Raw genomic sequence first — 20,830 nt, 5'->3', positions numbered from 1 at the left:
CATTAATAAATTCTTCTATCGTTGCTAGCACTTTAATTCTGATACTATACTCCGACTATTTATATCACAAATTTTATCTCATAACTTCATTTTCGGCAGCCGGTTCTGGCCTAAGCGAAGTGTCGCTGTTCTTGACGTTCAGTGCAGTGTGAACACACCTCTGTTTCATGGTGGTGTTTTCTTCCGTTCTGTTCCCTTCCGCTGATGTCTTGTGTAAATCGACCTCACTACTGCCAGCATGTGGCAAAAATACTGACCATAACCAATGGAATACCTGCCTGCGAATACCCGATCGTACGACTCTCTGCGATAATTCATACGTTAATGGCTAATAGTTGCATCGTTTCTTTAATTTTATTTCATTAGTTCGTCGGTTTCCTTGTGATGAAAGTTTCGTAAGCATGAACGGTGGAAAATGTGCCCACTCTGCGACCGACGGCGACCCTGTGGAAGTCAGCAATCACCGACGTGGAGCCCTGTCCTTGGCGATTCTCGTTACCTGTGGCTGATGGCCGCTGCTTATCGGACAAACAAGTGTGGCACTGCACAGTTTGTCTACAACCGGCACCGTTCCGTACGAAGTATAAAATGCGACTTACCGTATGCAGTATTTGCAACTGTGGTCGACAGTGTGAATTCAGAGCACTGTCTTTGTTTGATCCTTGTTCTCTATAAGTGAACCACCGCGCGAGGTGCCGCAGTAGCTAGCACACTGGACTCACATTCGGGAGGACGACGGTTCCATTTCGCGTCCGACCGTACTTTATTAAATTTTGTGTGTTTTCCCTAAATCTCGCCGGCCGGTGTGACGGAGCGGTTCTAAGCGCTTCAGTCTAGAACCGCGCGACCGCTACGGTCGCAGGTTCGAATCCTGCCTTGGGCATGGATGTGTGTGATGTCCTTAGGTTGGTTAGGTTTAAGTAGTTCTAAGTTCTAGGGGACTGATGACCTCAGATGTTAAGTCCCGTAGTGCTCGGAGCCACTTGAACCATTTTTGAACCCTAAATCGCTTGAGGCTTTAAGAGGGAACGACCCATTTCCTTCCCCATCCTTGAAACAATCCGAGCTTGCGCTCTGTCTCTGATGATCTCCATGTCGACGGAATCTTAAACTCTAACCTTCCTTCCTTCTATAAGCGAACAGTGCGTCAGAAGTACGGGTGACTGCGTGTGGAGCACAGAGCTGTTGTATGCAGCAGAGAGGCTACCTAACCGGAATCACTGCCTCCGCAGAAACAGTGGACAGTTATACCAAACAAAAAAAAAAAAAAAAAAAAAAAATCTACGTCGTAAATTTCCTTACCAGCGGGAAAACACTAGTAAACGCAGTAGACTATATGTTCTCAAAGGAGTACCTTACTGTCGGCTACCACCGTAAATAACATCTTCATCGATTATCATTTGAACATAAGCAGTCGATACAGCACATAAACTGTTACAAACAAGCAATTAAAAGACAGCAAATTTTCAATAAACGTGTTTCGAATAGAAATGACGGTCCTTCCAATATTTTATTTATGCAAGGAGGAGACGAGAATTACCTAATAATTTTGTGAGCTAGAGATACTTGCTGTAACCAGCGACTCAGATAGCGAGACTATTTACTAGGTTCCACAGCTAGTGGCGTCACGTACGTGGAGCAGACACGCCCTCCTCCGCCATGTCACGTCACTTGGCGTGATCCTGTAGCCTCTGGAGTGGCATAACGCTACCCGCGCAGCAACAACAACGCAGAGTAAAGGTGTGGGGCGAACCCGTAGAATGGTTCCCAATCACCAAGTATGTTGGCTTTACGTTGGACGGGAGCCAACAACGTTCTCCAGGTTAGGAAAGCATTCGAAAGATTGAGAAAACGTGATCCCCTCTTATGACTAATTGCACCAACGCTGATTAAAAAGCAAGATAACCGAGGGTCCCGTGATCACGGTTAAAACTTAATCGCGATTGGCTCTGTGCTGCACCAACGTTAAACGCCGATTACCAAAACGCGGTTAGCTAATCGGGAGTTTGACTGCGGTTAACTCCGCATGTTACAAAGGAAAGCGCCCATATACATGCAATGATGATGATGATGATGATGATGATGATGATATTCGTTGTCTGCCTGTGGCAAGGGTGTTGTGACCGCCTTGGTCTGTGGTATTCACGCGCGCTTTTCATATTGTTGGCATAACGTGAGCGTTGTTACTGCACTATGGAGAACAAGAAAAGGACGCCGAATTTTTCCAAATTCGAAGTAGACATACTTTTTTAGTTGGTTGCCTCCAATTCAAGTATATTACAGTGTAAAAAAACAGATGGTTGCACAGTTAGGGAAAAACTGGATGCATGGGAAAATATAGCAACACAATTTAATTCTACTGCAGGTAAGATTAAATTTTATTTGAATCATAAATCAATAAATATCTGTTACTAATGTAAATTAAAACACTATTTTTCATGGTGTTTAGATTAATAATGAATAACAATTCAAGATACACACAACGAAAACGATATCAGCTACTACAAAATATATCCATTTTAGGTGTAACAAAAAGAAGGCCTGAAAGGCTTAAAACATGTTACGAGAATTTGAAGAGGAGGTTGCAGGGGGATTTGGCTGAAGAGAACGTTCAAGTCTATAAAACAGGAGGAGGGAAGCCAGTACCAGTACCTAAAAAGAGTCCACACGAGGCAAAACTACTGGAAATAGTTGGCTCATCATTGAAGCCACTGGAAAATAACTTTGATTCGGTTGCACAGTGCTGTGTAATAATGGATCTAAATGTAGATGTAGTTGATGATGCAGCTGTTGGCGATGCCAGCAGTACCACAAATAGTAATGAAACTGTAATTGCTGCTGAAGCTGGCGAAAGCCTGATCCCAGCACAGGTTGTTATGGAGAATGTTCACCAAACCTTCTCCAAACCTTCAACACCTAAACCAACTTCCTCCTCTGCATTGGACAGTGTGATGCAGAAGAGGGTGGAAGTACTACAGCAGCATCTGGAAATAATCAAGAGAGAACATATGAAAGAAATGAGAATGAAAAATCTCAAAATTTTGGCACTAAAAGAAAAATTAAAATATTGGAAGCGGAAGAATTCTACCGAATGTTATGTAAATGTTTGAAAATCATTTTCTTATTTGTGCACTATAATAATTTCAAATAAAAATAATTACATATGTTACATGTATTAAGTAACAGTTTACCTTGAGAGGCACCCACTTGCCTTTCTCATACTGTGGCATCAAGCAGTCAGGCCTGCAAGATGAGTGGTTTGCCAAGCGAGTGGATTCTTCCTTAATTTATCGAGCAACATGAATTGTCGTATCTTACTACTTAGTTACAAATTAACCTCCTGTATGAATAACACGCAACGGAAACACGCATCTGACTATCAGTGATTTATAGAACTCTGACTGTACACTACGCACTGGCAATACCACATTTACTTTTTGTCTTTGATTTAACGGCTTTTATATAAATTCGGAACATTATGACAACATACAATTTAATGAAAAAGGCCACCAATCTCTTTCTTTTCACTAGCTGATTTATTCCTAAACACACAAATTCTACAACCTACGACAATATCATATGAGAATTTCCGCCCAATGGGCATGGCTTTACATTAGTGAACCTCTATACTATGGTCTCGTAATCTATTTACCGCAACAGAGCACTTCCTGGATAGGATGGTGGATCTTTTATTATACCTCACACTTCGACTCTCACAATCATCCTCACGAAACTTTCCTCCAGATCGAGCGATACAGAAGGAACAAGCATAACCCACAAATCTTTCGAAACTACCTTGCTACTCCCATACAAAACACACATACCCAAATTACATGACATACACAACACAACAATATGAAATACTACACAAAGAACTGTTACAACATCATCACTTTCCGCTTTCCCACTTCAATCAATATTTATCCCAGTTTCACACGACACTGCCCCACTTTGTAATTCTACTTTCCTACTCTGAACTCTGGAGATAAACGCACGTCTTCCTGTGCAATGCAAGCCAAGTGGCGTTGCTGGAAAGACGGCCGACTCACCTTGATTCTCTCTCAGAGTTTAAATTTAGCGTCACACGGAATGATATTTCTTAAATACTTCAACTTATGATACACACGCTATTTCTTAAATATTTCAGCTTATCGTACACACGCTAGTTATTCAGCTTAAATTAAGCACACGGAAGTATCTCAACTTATAACTACACGTGGTCTCATTGTGACCGTTGGTTTACTACAATCCCCTTAAAATTACCTGCCTCACATATAATTCTCCCCACAAAAGTTCCTGAGGAAGAGAAATTATTAATTCTAACTACTCTTAAATATTCCACATCCATACCATGCCTCCACTCTTTCATTACGGAGCACAACAAAAAACAGGTCTTTACAGCAGAAGGTCCAGCGGCAGAGAGCCGAAACATGGCCGTATTCCGGTTCTCTCGCACCTCTGTCGAAGTGGGAGAAGCACCTTGCTACCTTATTGGTCAGCCACATTTCAGACGCTCAAAGCTCTGGTAACTTCCATCTCTTTGGTCCCACCAAAGGTGGTCAAAGGATCGACTCAAAGATGATCATATATTCCCATTCACTATCTGTGGTTAGCAGACAACCATACATTCATTCCTTTCACAGATATCACCAAACTGGATGTAGGGATTTATTTTGAGGGAGTGCACATGTGATCAATTAAATAAATAAATTGTCATTCTTTCCCACATTGGTATCCGGCTTCGCTGTATTAATTGAAATTGAGTTACTTTTACACAAAAAATGTGTTGTTCTGACAAAAATATCGAAGTATTTCGTACCTATTTTCAATGTCATGCGGTACTGTACCCTTTCAACCTCAGTGAAAATGATCATCAATTATAGTGCGACGATCTGCTCGTCCTGGTAATGTGTCATCACGATACATTTGTTGACCGGGAGGCATTGGCTCATTATCGTAGATATCGGGGCCCCTCTCACTACGTAGTAGCCTCAGCAGCCGCATAATTTCCGTATCTTCTGGTGGCTCTTCCTTGCTTGTCCTCCTTGCAATATTATGCAAGACAGCCGTACTCACTATAATTGCCATTGTCTTTTGTGGATTACACCTCATTCCCATAAATAAAATGCGGAATCTCCTCTTCCACAAACCATATTGTCTCTCCACAGTGTTCCTTGTTGTAATGTGAGACCTATTATATCGGTGCTCTGCCGCACACTGTGGATTTGAAAGTGGTGTCAGTAAGTAAGGTCTGCACGCATAGCCACCATTTCCTAGTAAGCGACCGACTGGTATTTCACCATTTTCAAACTGTGCCCTTAGAGCGCAATTACAAAATATTGTACTATCGTGCGTAGAACCAAGCCGCCGAGCCACAGTGTCCCGTATTATTAAATTGTGGTCGCTGATTGTTTGATATTTAAGGAGAAATATGATTTACTATTGCGGAAAAGTTCTGCATTCTGTCCCCCAGGTGGCTGTATCCTTATGTGAGTGCAATCTACTATACCAATGACTCCAGGAAATCCAGCCAGAGTGTTGAAAGCATCCATCACAGAGCGTACTTCCGCTCGAGAAGTTCAAATGGTTCAAATGGCTCTGAGCACTATGGGACTTAACAGCTGTGGTCATCAGTCCCCTAGGACTTAGAACTACTTAAACCTAACTAACCTAAGGACATCACACACATCCATGCCCGAGGCAGGATTCGAACCTGCGACCGTAGCAGTCGCGCGGTTCCGGACTGCGCGCCTAGAACCGCGAGACCACCGCGGCCGGCCGCTCGAGAAGGAAACTTCATATATTGACAAGACATTTTTGCTATAATTCCCGACACTTCACTTATAATTCTTTGTGCCGTTGTAGAATGTACATTAGCACTGTCACCAATTACTATATTATATATATAATTAATATATTGAATGCTCCAGGTGCGTATGCCCTTAATATCATCAGAAGTCTGTTCAATGGCGAGACCGGATTATTTCGGTAAGTTGGAAATTCTAACCTATGGTGGATTTGATCCAACAACCACCACAATGTTTCTTTTGAAAGACGAAACCTCTTCAAATTTCCGGTCACCGTAATCTTCGAAAGGATTCCCCCTTTCCACAAGTACACCAAAACGATTGCGACGATTTATATGTTGAAGATATAGCATTTCTTCGTCTTCTATGCCATCTAAAACGTCAAAACGCGCTGCTATGTTAAGTGTTTACAATAAGTTAACCGCGATCAGTTCAAGATAATCGACCCTTCAAGCTGGGTTAACCGTAATCGCGATCAAATCCCTCGATTGACTTTGATCGAGGTTGTTGCAGCCGAGTATCGAGTTAATCCGGGTTAAAAGCTGACTTGACTGCGGTTAACTTTTAATCGGCGTTGGTGCAGTCGGCCCTTAAACTCAATGTCTTCACTTTCTTGTTACCTAGGACTCACCCTACAACAGTATGGTGTTGCCAATACTGGAACATGCTGCTGTTCCGTGGGGCAACGCCTCGGAATGGAAGCTCCGGATGCTGCATACAGTACAAAGCTGCGCCTTAAAAGTGCAGTGAAAGTACCTTCTTGATATTCTACTAAAATGATTCACGAAATGTGTGGAATGCCGCTCCTCGCCAGAGCTTCAAGAACTCGGCCCCACATTTGTACGAAAAAATTGGTCACGCCAGCAATGTCCACCCGCGCGAGACAAAGCAATGGCCCGACTTGGTGCGCGTGTTGAGTGTTACTGCGCCAATGGCTCAGCGTGAAACGCCGACGTATTAGCTAACAACTAACATTAATCTCGTCCGTTATGACTTATGATCCATAGTTCTAGTTACGATTGGAGAAATAGTGCGGCGAGTTTGGTGTCAGCCTACACCTGGAAGTTCAGCACTTTCACTTGTATTAACAGCAACAAGTCATTGGCGTATTCCTATTACATGCTTCGACATACGCGCTGGCTACCGACTTGCAGAAGATCTACGCTCTGAATCTGGACTGTGTTTGTGTTTGACTCCGGCTAGAGTTTTCATAACGCTAAAATGGACTTTGTCCAAGAACTAGCAGTGTTCATTCTTTGCGTAACCGCACCCAGCCAGAGGTTTGCGTTGTGCGTCCAACACTCAACCTGTACCGAACTTGCAACTAGTGTTTTTGTTGGAGTAAAGGGAACAGCAGAACCATTCCAACATAACTAATCTAAAAAAGCTAATCCGAATACTGAATAAAGCAGAGGTTCCCCCTTCCAACATTGGATATTTCTTGCTTCATCCAGTGCGACTGGACGTTCATTGTTTGTTTATATACAACTATTAGTGAACCCATAATGCTTCGTAATTGCTAGAAAGGTATGGGAAATGGAAACACCTGATCCCCTATCTTTCTCTTTACCACACCGTCCCCCTTATCTTTATCCTTCTCCTCCTCCTCCCTCTCTGTCCGTCACCTCCACCTCTCTCTATCCACCCCTTTCTTCTCCTATCTCTCTCAAACTCCTTCTCCCCCTCTCTCTGCCCATCTCCTCCTTCACCTTCCCAACATCTGTTCCCCTCCCCCCTCCCTCACTGTCAATCTCTTATTCCCCTTTCGCATCTTCAGCTTTATTTATTGTCTCTGACAATGAAAACGTAGATTAGGAATAAAATTCGCTTAAAATGCATAGGTAAATCTGTCGTCATCATTGGTATAGGGGTATGAGAGATCTCTCATGCTGCTGGATCTGGGAAGATAGTAGCTTCAGTGACAACATTTCGCTTCGTTCTAATCTGCAAGTGGATACAATCACAAAGTTTCGGACAATTGAGATTCCATAGCAGTATTCTAATCATAAGGCGATAAGCCATAAATACAACTTTCCTGTTTTTTGTTAAAAGCGATTTTGGGGAAGAAACAAAAGCACAATGTTCGTACAATGTGAAAATACGGAAAACAAGGAAAGGTTTGAGATTTGCATAGTTCATTCACTGGAACCACATACAAATTTATTTTGCAACGACTGAATTCCATTATATCCAATTAAGAATTTAATTGAAAAACAATTAATTTGAACACTGAACAATAATCATTGATGCCAGAAAATGTCAATTATAACTCGCACGCAAACACTGCTTGCCAGACCAAAAGATAAATGACACAAACCTCAAGCAAAATTTAAACAGCCATGAAAATTACCAAAACTTCATGAGCAGAAGACATCAACAAAAAATTTAATTATACTGAACCGGCTACATAATAAGCCACTGCCAAAAAAATTTTGTACTAAAATACAAAATGGTTTAAAACTTCATAAAACAGACGTGGTAGCAAGGTTTGCAGGGTTCCACAATAATATTCAAATAATTACAATTTCCATTAAATAAGAATTATGGTTGGGATCCCCATCACTAGTAAAATGTGTATACAGGGTGTTACAAAAAGGTACGGCCAAACTTTCAGGAAACATTCTACACACACAAATAAAGAAAAGATGTTATGTGGACATGTGTCCGGAAACGCTTAATTTCCATGTTAGAGCTCATTTTAGTTTCGTCAGCATGTACTGTACTTCCTCGATTCGCCGCCATGATTTCATACGGGATACTCTACCTGAGCTGCTAGAACATGTGCCTTTACAAGTACGACACAACATGTGGTTCATGCAAGATTGAGCTCCTGCACATTTCAGTCGAAGTGTTCGTACGCTTCTCAACAACAGATTCGATGACCGATGGATTGGTATAGGCGGACCAATTCCATGGACTCCACGCTCTCCTGACTTCAACCCTCATGACTTTCATTTATGGGGGCATTTGAAAGCTCTTGTCTACGCAACCCCGGTACCAAATGTAGAGACTCTTCGTGCTCGTATTGTGGACGGCTGTGATACAATACGCCATTCTCCAGGGCTGTATCAGCGCATCAGGGATTCCATGCGACGGAGGGTGGATGCATGTATCCTCGCTTACGGAGGACATTTTGAACATTTCCTGTAACAAAGTGTTTGAAATCACGCTGGTACGTTCTGTTGCTGTGTGTTTCCATTCCATGATTAATGTGATTTGAAGAGAAGTAATAAAATGAGCTCTAACATGGAAAGTAAGCGTTTCCGGACACATATCGATATAACATATTTTCTTTCTTTGTGTGTGAGGAATGTTTCCTGAAAGTTGGGCCGTACCTTTTCGTAACACCCTGTATAAAGAAGCAATAAGGTTATAAAAAGGGGGCCTCTTTTAACTAACAAATAGAATGACTCAGAATAGCTCTAGAATTTCAACTTAACTTTAAACAGCAGCATTAAAGACCGCGGCGGCGCTTGGGAGAAGTAACACTGCAGGAGACGGACAGCGCCAGCTTTCGTTGCCAAAGGCTTGTGCACGGAATCGCGTAAACAGCCTGCTGTGTAAGCCGGCTGAGCAGAGAATGAGTGGGCCTGGCTAGGATCGGTAAACAGCACTGAAGCCAGAGCGCAAACACTCTTCACACAATTCCCCCCAGCACAGATAAATTCCAATGAGTGCATGCTCGAGTAACAGCCAAGATTAATATAAATAATGGTTACGCTCCCAATAGTCAATGCTATTTCTTACGGAGGGATACTCGAAATTTAACAGTCTTCTAAGAAGTTCGCAGAAAATTTAAGACACCACTTACATTAATTAAAACTTCCGGGCTGAATTGCCGTGGTCCATATATAAAACTTCTTCTCCTTCCTGACGTTTCGTTGCCCGCAGTAGGCAACGAAACGTCAAGAAGGAGAAGAAGTTTTATATATGGACCACGGCAATTCAGCCCGGAAGTTTTAATTAATGAAGACGCCGGCCGTGAAAGCTTACATGTTATGACACCACTTACAGCTGGCTTAAGGAAATTTCAGAATTAAATAGTTATACCAAATCCTGCTGGAAAAAATGATTAAACCAACCCAGAGCCAATTGTCTTACATTCTACGGCTCTTGGGCACGTACACAGTCCAGGCCAAGCTCAGAACGGACAATGTGTCCTAAAATAAGTTAAAATTTCCATATAAACCACTTAAATAAAATAAACACATGACATACATGATCTGCAGCAGAATAATCAGTACATTAATCTCAACGAAGAAGACATAGTGGAGCCAAGTCCAGAAAGACGGTTAATGTTCCGCCAAACGACAGCTACAAATTGAACACGGAATTTATCCAAAATGTTCAAATTAAACGTAAGTCAGACGGTTATTAACACTAACCCTGATAATATTCTAGCAACACCAGGACCAGACAATCTGTAATAATATTAAACATCGGCCAAGACCGTGAGCCAGAACTAACATGAGCTGATAGTTGTTAGCCTCTAGGAAGGCGAGTATAAATAATAGTCAGCCAGATGCACCTAAACACAGATAACAATTGCACTGCAATTGACCTTCATAACAGGCTTACTTGTAGAGGCGAACATTAACCCAAATTAAAGGCGCCTCGGACAGCTAAAATTCACTGATCAAACTTGCAATAAGATGGATTTTTTTTGGAGGGGGGGGGGTGGTCATCACACTTCTGACTGGTTTGATGTGGCCCGCCACGAATTCATCTCCTGTGCCAACCTCTTCATCTCAGAGCAGCACTTGCAACCTACGTCCTCTATTATTTGCTGGATGTATTCCAATCTCTGTCTCCCTCCACAGTTTTTGCCCTCTACAGCTCCCTCTAGTATCATGGAAGTCATTCCCTGATGTCTTAACAGATTTCTCATCATCCTGTCCCTTCTCCTTGTCAGTATTTTTCACATAACCTTTCCTCTCCGATTCTGCGCAGAACCTCCTCATTCCTTACCTTATCAGTCCACCTAATTATCAACATTCGTCTGTAGCACCACATCTCAAATGCTTCGATTCTCTTCTGTTCCGGTTTTCCCACAGTCCATGTTTCACTACCGTACAATGTTGTACTCCAGGCTTACATTCTCAGAAATTTCTTCCTCAAGGCCGATATTTGATATTAGTAGACTTCTCTTGGCCAGGAATGCCCTTTTTGCCACTTCTAGTTTGCTTTTGATGTCCTCCTTGCTCCGTCCGTCATTGGTTATTTTACTGCCTAGGTAGCTCGGAATCCACTATTAACGTTAGGTCTCTCTACAACAAACAGTATAAGTCGATTGAAAGGTCAATGGAAGGCATCGTAGCCTCAAACAGGACCACGGCCAGAGAAGCAACGTGCTGTTCAAACCAACTTCTTGATAGCAGACAGCTTTATTTTTACTTATATATCGTTTTGCAACAGTTTCTTTTGACTAATGTGGGCTTGAATCATTTGCTTCTGTTTAGATTCTCCTTAAGTGGCAGTCATTGAAATAAATAGTATAATACAAAGTGATAGATTGCTTCACGGCAGTGGCCAAGTGGCTATTAATAAAATATGCTGCTACTGGAGTGATAAAGCAATTTGCTGGTTTTGCACACTCTTTCATCATGTTTTAGAATATACTCTCCATTTATATATTAGGTGCAGAACAAATGCTACACGTTCCCCATACCACAGATCTCAACAGCTCTTGCTCCTGTGTTAAAATAAAATGAAATTATGGTAGCGGAGTAAGCATTCGAGCACAGAAATGAGTGCCAGGATCTAGATGGGCAAGTGTCCTTCACGGCGGCGCCCAAGAAGAGCAGGAAGACTGCCAACACAAACGGAAAAGTAGCAACAGGGTCGTTAGCGAAGGGCCAAGTCAATTTTATCTCTTTTAAAGGGAGAGGTCACCTATTTACTAAAGTAACACAAAGTTGAAGCGAGTAAAACAATGAACTGGTACTCGGCTACCTATGTTTATGTTTTCCGTGGTTTCCGTCAGTCACATTAGGATGGAACGTGCTGTCAATGGTGAGACGATTTGAGGTGGAACACTAACTCAGTCTGGATAGAACGGGAAAGAAACGATCTGGTTCAGGGAGCCGTCACAGTATTCATTTGAATTGCTGTCTCGAAATCACTGAACATTCAAATCAGAATGGCCGATCAGGAATCACAAAACGGCATGCGGGCTTTCATATTAAATTATGTGGTGTGGTGGCCCTCAGCTACGTACCCTCTGACTCAGAGTTGAAATATTACAAGTTTTGGCTGGTTTCGTTGTCTAGGGGCTCGGATAAGTAGTTGCCGCATTACAAGCCAAATACTGTTGATTGGCTACTCCATGGTGTGTTCTGTGCACCACGACCAGATAATGGATATAATTGGAAGGAGAAACAGCGTTGGTCGTATTTTTTTGTTTTATTATCCGCAAAATCGATTTTCGGTCACTTAGTGACCATCCTCAGTGCTGTAATATACAATTAAAATTGGTAGGCACTGGTGTCAACAAGCTTAGAGCGAGTTTATGTGATCGCTCTAATCTTGTTGATACCAGTGCCTACCAATTTTAATTGTATATTACAGCTCTGAGGATGGTCACTAAGTGACCGAAAATCGATTTTGCGGATAATAAAACAAAAAAATACGACCAATGCTGTTTCTCCTTCCAAATAAGCCAAATACTGCTAAGTCTACAGTATACAATACGAATAGGAACATGAATCGAATAGTCGAAGGTTCCAATCACTCGGGAATTGCGAATTTTGAACGTAACATAGACACTCATAAATGAAAGATTGCTATAAAATAAATTCTGCAGGTACTATTTTAACGACTTTAAATGATGAGTACGATATCAGAAGTACCTTTAAGACTGCCCTTTATTACCGTAAAACACTTATTTGTGTCGATGGTCCAGCAATCAAATAAAATATAAGTTGAATAACAGGGAAACAATAGATTCCTGCTTCACGTAATTAGTTATGAACAGCAACATAGCTCACGAGATATTCACTTCTAAACGCATACCACGTCTTCACTGCAGAAGTCACGGAAGTCTCACAAGTGAACAAGTCGGCACTGCAAAGTATTTCTATCTCCTGCGACCACACGCAAACTGCTCCGCTCTCCAAGTAGTTCCTGCGACCGACCGTCGCTGCTTCCCGTCCAGCACCCCCTACGTCCCGTCCAGCACTCCATACTCCTCCCCCACTTCCAAACCGTCTCTCCACTAACGAGCGCTGTGATTGGCTAGAGCGCTCCCGCCATGTCTTCAAACCAACGCACACTCACAAACATATTGAAACACAAACATATTTACATTTAAATAACTTGAAATTAAACAAAGATTACTACAGCTGGACCATAAATACGCACTAACACACATTATTAAATACATAAATGAATCAAATAAATATATATCAAAGGAATAGAAACAAATGGTAGACCAGTAGCCTAATGTCTCTGTGCTTTCTAAAATACAGTAAATATTTAACCAATTTCTTCATGAATAGTATATATCGGATATAAACAAAGCCATAGACGAATAAATATATTTGTAAGCATGCTGGTACCGTTTTTTCATGTAACTGTGGAGTACTTATAGCCTGACGCGATTAACAGTAATCGGCCAATTTGACCTCCAATAACTCATGTACTATTCAAGCTACACGCCTGTAATTCATACCAATTTAGGTTTACACTAATAGCTTCCTAAAGACACGTCGATCGGCAAAATCGGATTGTGGTGTCACCGCCAGACACCACACTTGCTAGGTGGTAGCCTTTAAATCGGCCGCGGTCCGTTAGTATACGTCGGACCCGCGTGTCGCCACTATCAGTGATTGCAGACCGAGCGCCGCCACCCGGCAGGTCTAGTCTAGAGACTCCCTAGCACTCGCCCAGTTGTACAGCCGACTTTGCTAGCGTTGGTTCACTGTCTACATACGCTCTCATTTGCCGAGACGACAGTTTAGCATAGCCTTCAGCTACGTCATTTGCTACGACCTAGCAAGGCGCCATATTCAGTTACTATGTCTTCTGAACAGATAATATTGTGAATCGTGTACCGTCAAGAGCGACGTTCATCATTAATGGATTAAAGTTAAGTATCAAACTAATTCCGTTCGCTTTCTGAATTCTAATTCCTTGTCATGTTACAGACCTCACGTCAGTATAGTTCTTCCCTCCTCACGCTAGCCTGCGTGAGCTACAACGTGTGCATTTCGGCGTCCTCTAGTAACACGGTGTTGGCTCTTCTGCCACCACAACACAGATGAACCGTTTAGATTTCGGTAATTCGTTACTGGGTGCTACTTGTACAATTTACAGTCAGATACTACACTTTAAACTAATAAAGATATTGAAAATCTGATTACACCATCAGAATCGTCGTGCAAATAATAGTAATATACCGGGTGATCAAAAAGTCAGTATAAATTTGAAAACTAAAAAAAAAAAAACCACGGAATAATGTAGACTGAGAAGTACAAATTGACACACATGCTTGGAATGACATGGGGTTTTATTAGAACCAAAAAAATATAAAAGTTCGAAAATGCCCGACAGATGGCGCATCATCTGATCAGAATAGCAATAATTAGCATAACAAAGTACGACGAAGCAAAGATGATGTTCTTTACAGGAAATGCTCAATATGTCCACCATAATTCCTCAACAATAGCTGTAGTCGAGGAATAATGTTGTGAACAGCACTGTAAAGCATGTCCGGAGTTATGGTGAGGCATTGGCGTCGGATGTTGTCTTTCAGCATCCCTAGAGATGTCGGTCGATAACGATACATTTGCGACTTCAGGTAACCCCAAAGCCAATAATCGCACGGACTGAGGTCTGGGGACCTGGGAGGCCAAGCATGACGAAAGTGGCGGCTGAGCACACGATTATCACCAAACGACGCGCGGAAGAGATCTTTCACACGTCTAGCAATATGGGATGGAGCGCCATCCTGCATAAACATCGTACGTTCCAGCAGGTGTTTCTCAGCCAGGCTGGGGATGATGCGATTCTGTAACATATCGGCGTACCTCTCACCCGTCACGGTAGCAGTTACTGACATTTTGCTGTCCAGCGCCATCTGTCGGATATGAAACTTGCTGGCAGATTAAAACTGTGTGCCCGACCGAGACTCGAACTCGGGACCTTTGCCTTTCGCGGCAAGTGCTCTACCATCTGAGCTACCGAAGCACGACTCACGCCCGGTCTCACAGCTTCACTTCTGCCAGTATCTCGTCTCCTACCTTCCAAACTTTACAGAAGCTCTCCCGAGTTCGAGTCTCGGTCGGGCACACAGTTTTAATCTTCCAGGAAGTTTCATATCAGCGCACACTCCGCTGCAGAGTGAAAATCTCATTCTGGAAACATCCCCCAGGCTGTGACTAAGCCATGTCTCCGCTATATCCTTTCTTTCAGGAGTGCTAGTTCTGCAAGGTTCGCAGGAGAGCTTCTGTAAAGTTTGGAAGGTAGGAGACGAGATACTGGCAGAAGTGAAGCTGTGAGACCGGGCGTGAGTCGTGCTTCGGTAGCTCAGATGGTAGAGCACTTGCCCGCGCAAGGCAAATGTCCCGAGTTCGAGTCTCGGTCGGGCACATAGTTTTAATCTGCCAGGAAGTTTCATATCAGCGCATACTCCACTGCAGAGTGAATATCTCATTCTAATCTGTCGGATATTTTGTGAACTTTGTTTTTTTTTTTTTGTTCTAATAAAATGCCATGTCATTCCAAGCACGTGTGTCAATTTTTACCTCTCTATCTACATTAATCCGTGGTTTATTAAGTTTTCAAATTTATACTGACTTTTTGATCACCCGGTACATGTTTGTTTTTGAGGTATTATGATTCTTCTGGCTACTATAATTTCTATATGAACTGTGAAATGTCTGCCATTAAGGGGCTCTGGAAAGGCTCAAAATCATGAAAAGTTCAGTCTTTACTTTTTTGCGTTTTCTGAATCTGCAGACTATTACCTTTTAATAGATATATAATTTATTCAATTCCGAAGACTACAACTATTTTTAAATTTTTTTTTGAAATGTGTTCTACATGGGCGTGACCCACTGTGGCGCTGTTAAACTGCTGTCAAATGGTGTTATTATTAACGTCCGTGTTCATCAGGTACATTTTAGTGATGTGAGATAAAGTATGTGTTGTGGCTAACCTGTGATGGTTCAATATATATCGCTGGTGTGATTGTCGATTGTTTCATGTTTATTTACTCTGTCGTTATCTCGAAAATATTCGTAATTAATTCTGTTTCTTGAGTCTCTGTTTTGTTGAAGTATAATAATGAGTAAAAGTAAAGTTATTAGAAATCCTCTGAAGGCTTTTAAGAAAAGGAGAAATGTTGGAAAGCCAAAGGTATGTGTTACTACTGTAAACAATAAAGACGATGAAAATCCCCAACATAGCTTGTGTCCCAAAGAAGAAGACAGTTGGTGTAAATATAACAAAGGATTGCTAACTGGTGAAGTGTACACTCATAAGCATAGTCTGCCTCATGCAATAATGGAGGTGATAGAACCTATTTTCAGAGACTTAGCAGCACCTGAACTGTTGAAAAAGTGTATTCACGGAAAAACTCAAAACCCCAATGAAAGTGTAAATAGTGTTATATGGTCGAGAATCCCCAAGACTGTATTTGTTGGAATAGAAACACTTCACTTTGGTGTGTGTGATGCTGTTGCGACTTTCAATGATGGCAACATTGTAAGGTGCAAGGTATTTAGAAATATGGGAATGAAGATAGGTTCTAACATGGTACGAGCGATGCTTGCTTTAGACAAGGAACGCCTTCGGGCTGCAGACAGGGCTGTAAAGAGTCTAGAAATACAAGTAAGAGTAAACAGGAGGAGGAACAAGAGGAAGCTGGAGGAGGAGTTTGCAGAGGATGAAGATAATCCATCCTATGGACCTGGAATGCACTAAAAAGTTAATCCAATCTTTGTCGCTCGATTCCCAAAACTTTTATTTTCTCATACTAATTACATGTTTTCTAAGGATCTTCCAAACATATTTGTTTCAAACTTTCAGTAAATGTTACACAGTACCTTCTGCATAATTTAACACAGCCTTTTTCCAAAAAACTGTATATTTTTGAATATATAAACAAAAAATTGCAAAAAAATGTTGTGAATTTTCATTACAATTGAAAAAAAATCATCTTTAATAACTGAACTAAAATTTTGTCGAATCCCTGTGTTAAGTTGTAGCCCATATTCCAATAAATAATCTGTAAAAAGTTCAACTTCCTACCTCAAATACTTTGTGAGGAAAGATGTAATTTATAAGCGTTATTTTAACATTGCAAGTATAGGGCGTTCCGGAGCCCCTTAAGGTTTCACAAAGTCCGCCATCTTTGGCACTCCCGGCATGTCTCCTTCATCGACACAGCGTCACCATGGAATTCCCAGTCACGTGGTCCCTGGACCACATGGTCTGGCCGTTGTACGGCAACACGCGGTTGCTAACGAGCCGCGGCTTGCCGAGCGGCCCGATCAGTGGCCGCCAACTCTGAACTTAAAAAATTTCCAGGGCGCCACAACTTGCCCACTACCTCACAGGCATCATCCACAAGGTCTTACCAGCTGCATTTCTCGTTCGCTGAATGCTAGGATAGTTATTGCCATGCTGCCACAGTCGATTTCCCTCACCATTCTTGTCCAGGTGTCACAAAAAAATGGTTCAAATGGCTCTGAGCACTATGGGACTTAACAGCTATGGTCATCAGTCCGCTAGAACTTATAACTACTTAAACCTAACTAACCTAAGGACATCACACAACACCCAGCCATCACGAGGCAGAGAAAATCCCTGACCCTGCCGGGAATCGAACCCGGGAACCCGGGCGTGGGAAGCGAGAACGCTATCGCACGACCACGAGATGCGGGCCAGGTGTCACAACTTCAACGAGCATTAAATAGTGATCTTTGCTGCAGGAATGAAGTACAAATTTGATGACGCTCTTCAGTTCACATCTACTCCGGTGCAGCTGAAATAGATCCCAAGGTAAGAAATATTCAGAAATTGGAGTTCTGTCAATTGAAAGGGGCACTCAAATGAAATCCAGTCCCTAGTGTAAAGTAATGGTAACGATTTTACGAACTCAAAAATGTAGTTATGCACAGTATACATACTGAAGAATAGTCGCCAGAACTGTTGGCACATTTATCCCATTGCGAAACTAGCCGGTCGATTCCCGATTCAGCAGTACTTTGAACTTGGCGCGCTCAGCGTTAACGTTCGACAGCACGGTCCGTGTGCCGACGGCTGTTCAAAAGGTCCAGACGAAGCTGCGACCGAGGCGTATACCATGGAGGCGTAGGTGAACGGACCGCAAGGACACCAGTTCGGAGAGAAGGGACCGCACGAGAACCGCAATCCTTAAGCCGTCGCCACACGGACCGTGCTGTCGAACGTCAACGTTGAGCGTGCCGTGTTCAACGTGCTGCTGAACGCTCAGGAACGATGCGACTTGTGCATACGGTACGTGGGCCCCAGCGTGGTATACGAGATCGTAACGCGCTCCAGCGGCAGTTGAGGGATGTTTCTAGTTCGTAAATCACACTGTTTACTCAACGGGCGCGCGTAAAATTCTCTCGTTAGCTCTATTAAAACGCACATTTCCTCCATCGTCCACGAAAAGGAAAGTACCATGTCCAATCAGTAAGGACACAGGCTTACAAAAGTTCCATAACAAACAGTGCGGTACAAATTTGGAATAATTCTCCGCATAAGATAAACATTATTTCATCACTCCCACATTTTAGTAAAACCCCAAGGTCAGCCTTACTTGATCACTGTTCCTACTCAGTAGCAGAATCTTTGCAACATGTGCATGGGGGCTTAATTAAAATGAAATGCAAATAATTTTAATTTTTTGCTTCAGTATTAGTCTGTCCGATTACGAAGTCTCGTACCGGTTGGCCCTGACTAGTATTATTACGCAATCTGACTGCTTAGAATAACAACAAGGAATGAAATGGAAATTTTCATTAACACAATTAATCAATTAAGTCCCCAGCAACTATAAAACCTACGAAACCAAAGCACAAATGTAACTGTTCTGTGTGTGGAAGTATGACTCAACGTACACATCTGGCACGGTTCTTCTTCAAAAGACAAGAATTTCAAATACCATTTATACTGAATTAATTAAAGAAAATACGACTACCATAATTACTCAAGAGAACCACAATTACACTCTAATCCAAGAACACAAGCCAGATGCTTTGTTGACTGAACCTGTTATGACACATTATTTAAAACATGGAAATAATGAAAAATTAATCAAGTTTCGTTACCTTCATATATTGACCAAAATCACTCTCATAATTACAATATATCTCCACACCGATTCGCTATTACAACATCTCAACAAGAATTTTTCAGTATCACATCTCAGCAAGCACATCTCAACACGAACTGACTACTACGAGTCCTGGACAAGCACTGACTTCTAGCACATCTCAATAATGACAGCCCGTGGAGGCGGCGGAACAATGCTCTCTAGCGATCTCTGGCGCTGTGGCTCAGTGTAGCCACCTTTCATATGCCCTTCCTCCACGGCTAGAATTTGATGGTATTTTTGGCAGCATTGGTGGTGAAAATACCACCAAATTCGTCAAAAAAATAGACAAAAATAAAAGATAATATTAATACGTAAATATCATATAACTAGATAAAATTTTGGCTTTGCACTGACCTTTCAATAACCTAATATATAAAATACAGTAAGCAATACAAATTCTTTCATACATGTGACTTTACATAATAGTTTACACAAGTATTATGTGGTTAAACAGTTCAATCAATAGCGTCAGCAATGACGAATATGTGCAAGTAAGAGTCTCATAATTTTTCACTAACAGTAATACACAAAAAATCAGTTTATACAAATATTCACATAAACGCTTTCCATAGCCCAAGAATAAGCAGTTGACAGTTCCAGCAGTAGCACCCAGCAATGGTCAACAGGGGCAAATACCAATAAGTAACATTTTTTCAATAGAAGCAGTCCATCAGTGGCACCCGCAACGTTGAGCAGGTGCAGACACCAACAAGTAACACCATTTCAGTAGAAGCAGTCCATTAGTGGCACCAGAAATGTTGATCAGGTGCACACAGCAACAGGTGACTTCATTTCAGTAGAAGCAGTCCATCAGTGGCACCCAGCAATGTTGAGCAGGTGCACACAGCAACAGGTGACTTCATTTCAGTAGAAGCAATCCATCAGTGGCACCCAGCAATGTTGAGCAGGTGCAGACATCAACAGGTGACATCTTTTCAGTAGAAGCAGTCCATCAGTGGCACCCAGCAACGTTGAGCAGGTGCAGACACCAACAAGTAACACCATTTCAGTAGAAGCAGTCCATTAGTGGCACCCAGCAATGTTGATCAGGTGCACACAGCAACAGGTGACTTCATTTCAGTAGAAGCAGTCCATCAGTGGCACCCAGAAATGTTGAGTAGGTACAGACACCAACAAGTAACACCATTTCAGTAGAAGCAGTCCATTAGTGGCACCCAGCAATGTTGAGCAGGTGCAGACATCAACAAGTAACACCATTTCAGTAGAAGCAGTCCATCAGTGGTACCCAGCAATGTTGAGCAGGTACACACAGCAACAAGTCACATTTCTCAGCAGAAGCAGTTCCATAAAATACACTGTCACTGATCACACTGTTCATCAGAGTTTATAAGCAGAAATTAAACATGTCCTAGTGGCACCAATATTGTAGAAAAGGTACAAGTAACAGTCCATAATTTTTTTACAATCACTGATCACACAGTTCATCAGCAGAAATTAAACATATCCTTGTAGCACCAATCATGTAGAAAAGGTGCAAGTAACAGTCCATACTATTCACCATAACTACTGAGACAGTTCAGTCATGAATAATAGTTTGAATGCACATACAATTTCTTTAACAAATTATTATCAATGCTCTTACACTAAACATACAAATCATAATAAACACACAAATGATATCAGGTAATTGCCACATTAACTATTACAGTACACAATA

The 20,830-nt window shown here is 41.9% G+C and overlaps 1 long non-coding RNA gene across 1 annotated transcript in view; it reads right to left on the bottom strand.

Moving 5' to 3' along the window:
- Positions 1 to 2,527: 2,527 nt before the first annotated feature.
- The window catches only part of LOC126234267 (uncharacterized), a 78,840-nt gene continuing 60,537 nt past the window's right edge, over positions 2,528 to 20,830 (bottom strand). The window contains exon 3 of the long non-coding RNA XR_007544698.1: positions 2,528 to 2,984. This is a non-coding gene — a long non-coding RNA (uncharacterized LOC126234267). The remainder of the gene's footprint in view (positions 2,985 to 20,830) is intronic.

The sequence above is a fragment of the Schistocerca nitens genome, chromosome 2 (genome assembly GCF_023898315.1).
Source record: "Schistocerca nitens isolate TAMUIC-IGC-003100 chromosome 2, iqSchNite1.1, whole genome shotgun sequence".
Lineage (NCBI taxonomy): Eukaryota > Metazoa > Arthropoda > Insecta > Orthoptera > Acrididae > Schistocerca > Schistocerca nitens.
This window is presented reverse-complemented; position numbering and strand designations above follow the sequence as displayed.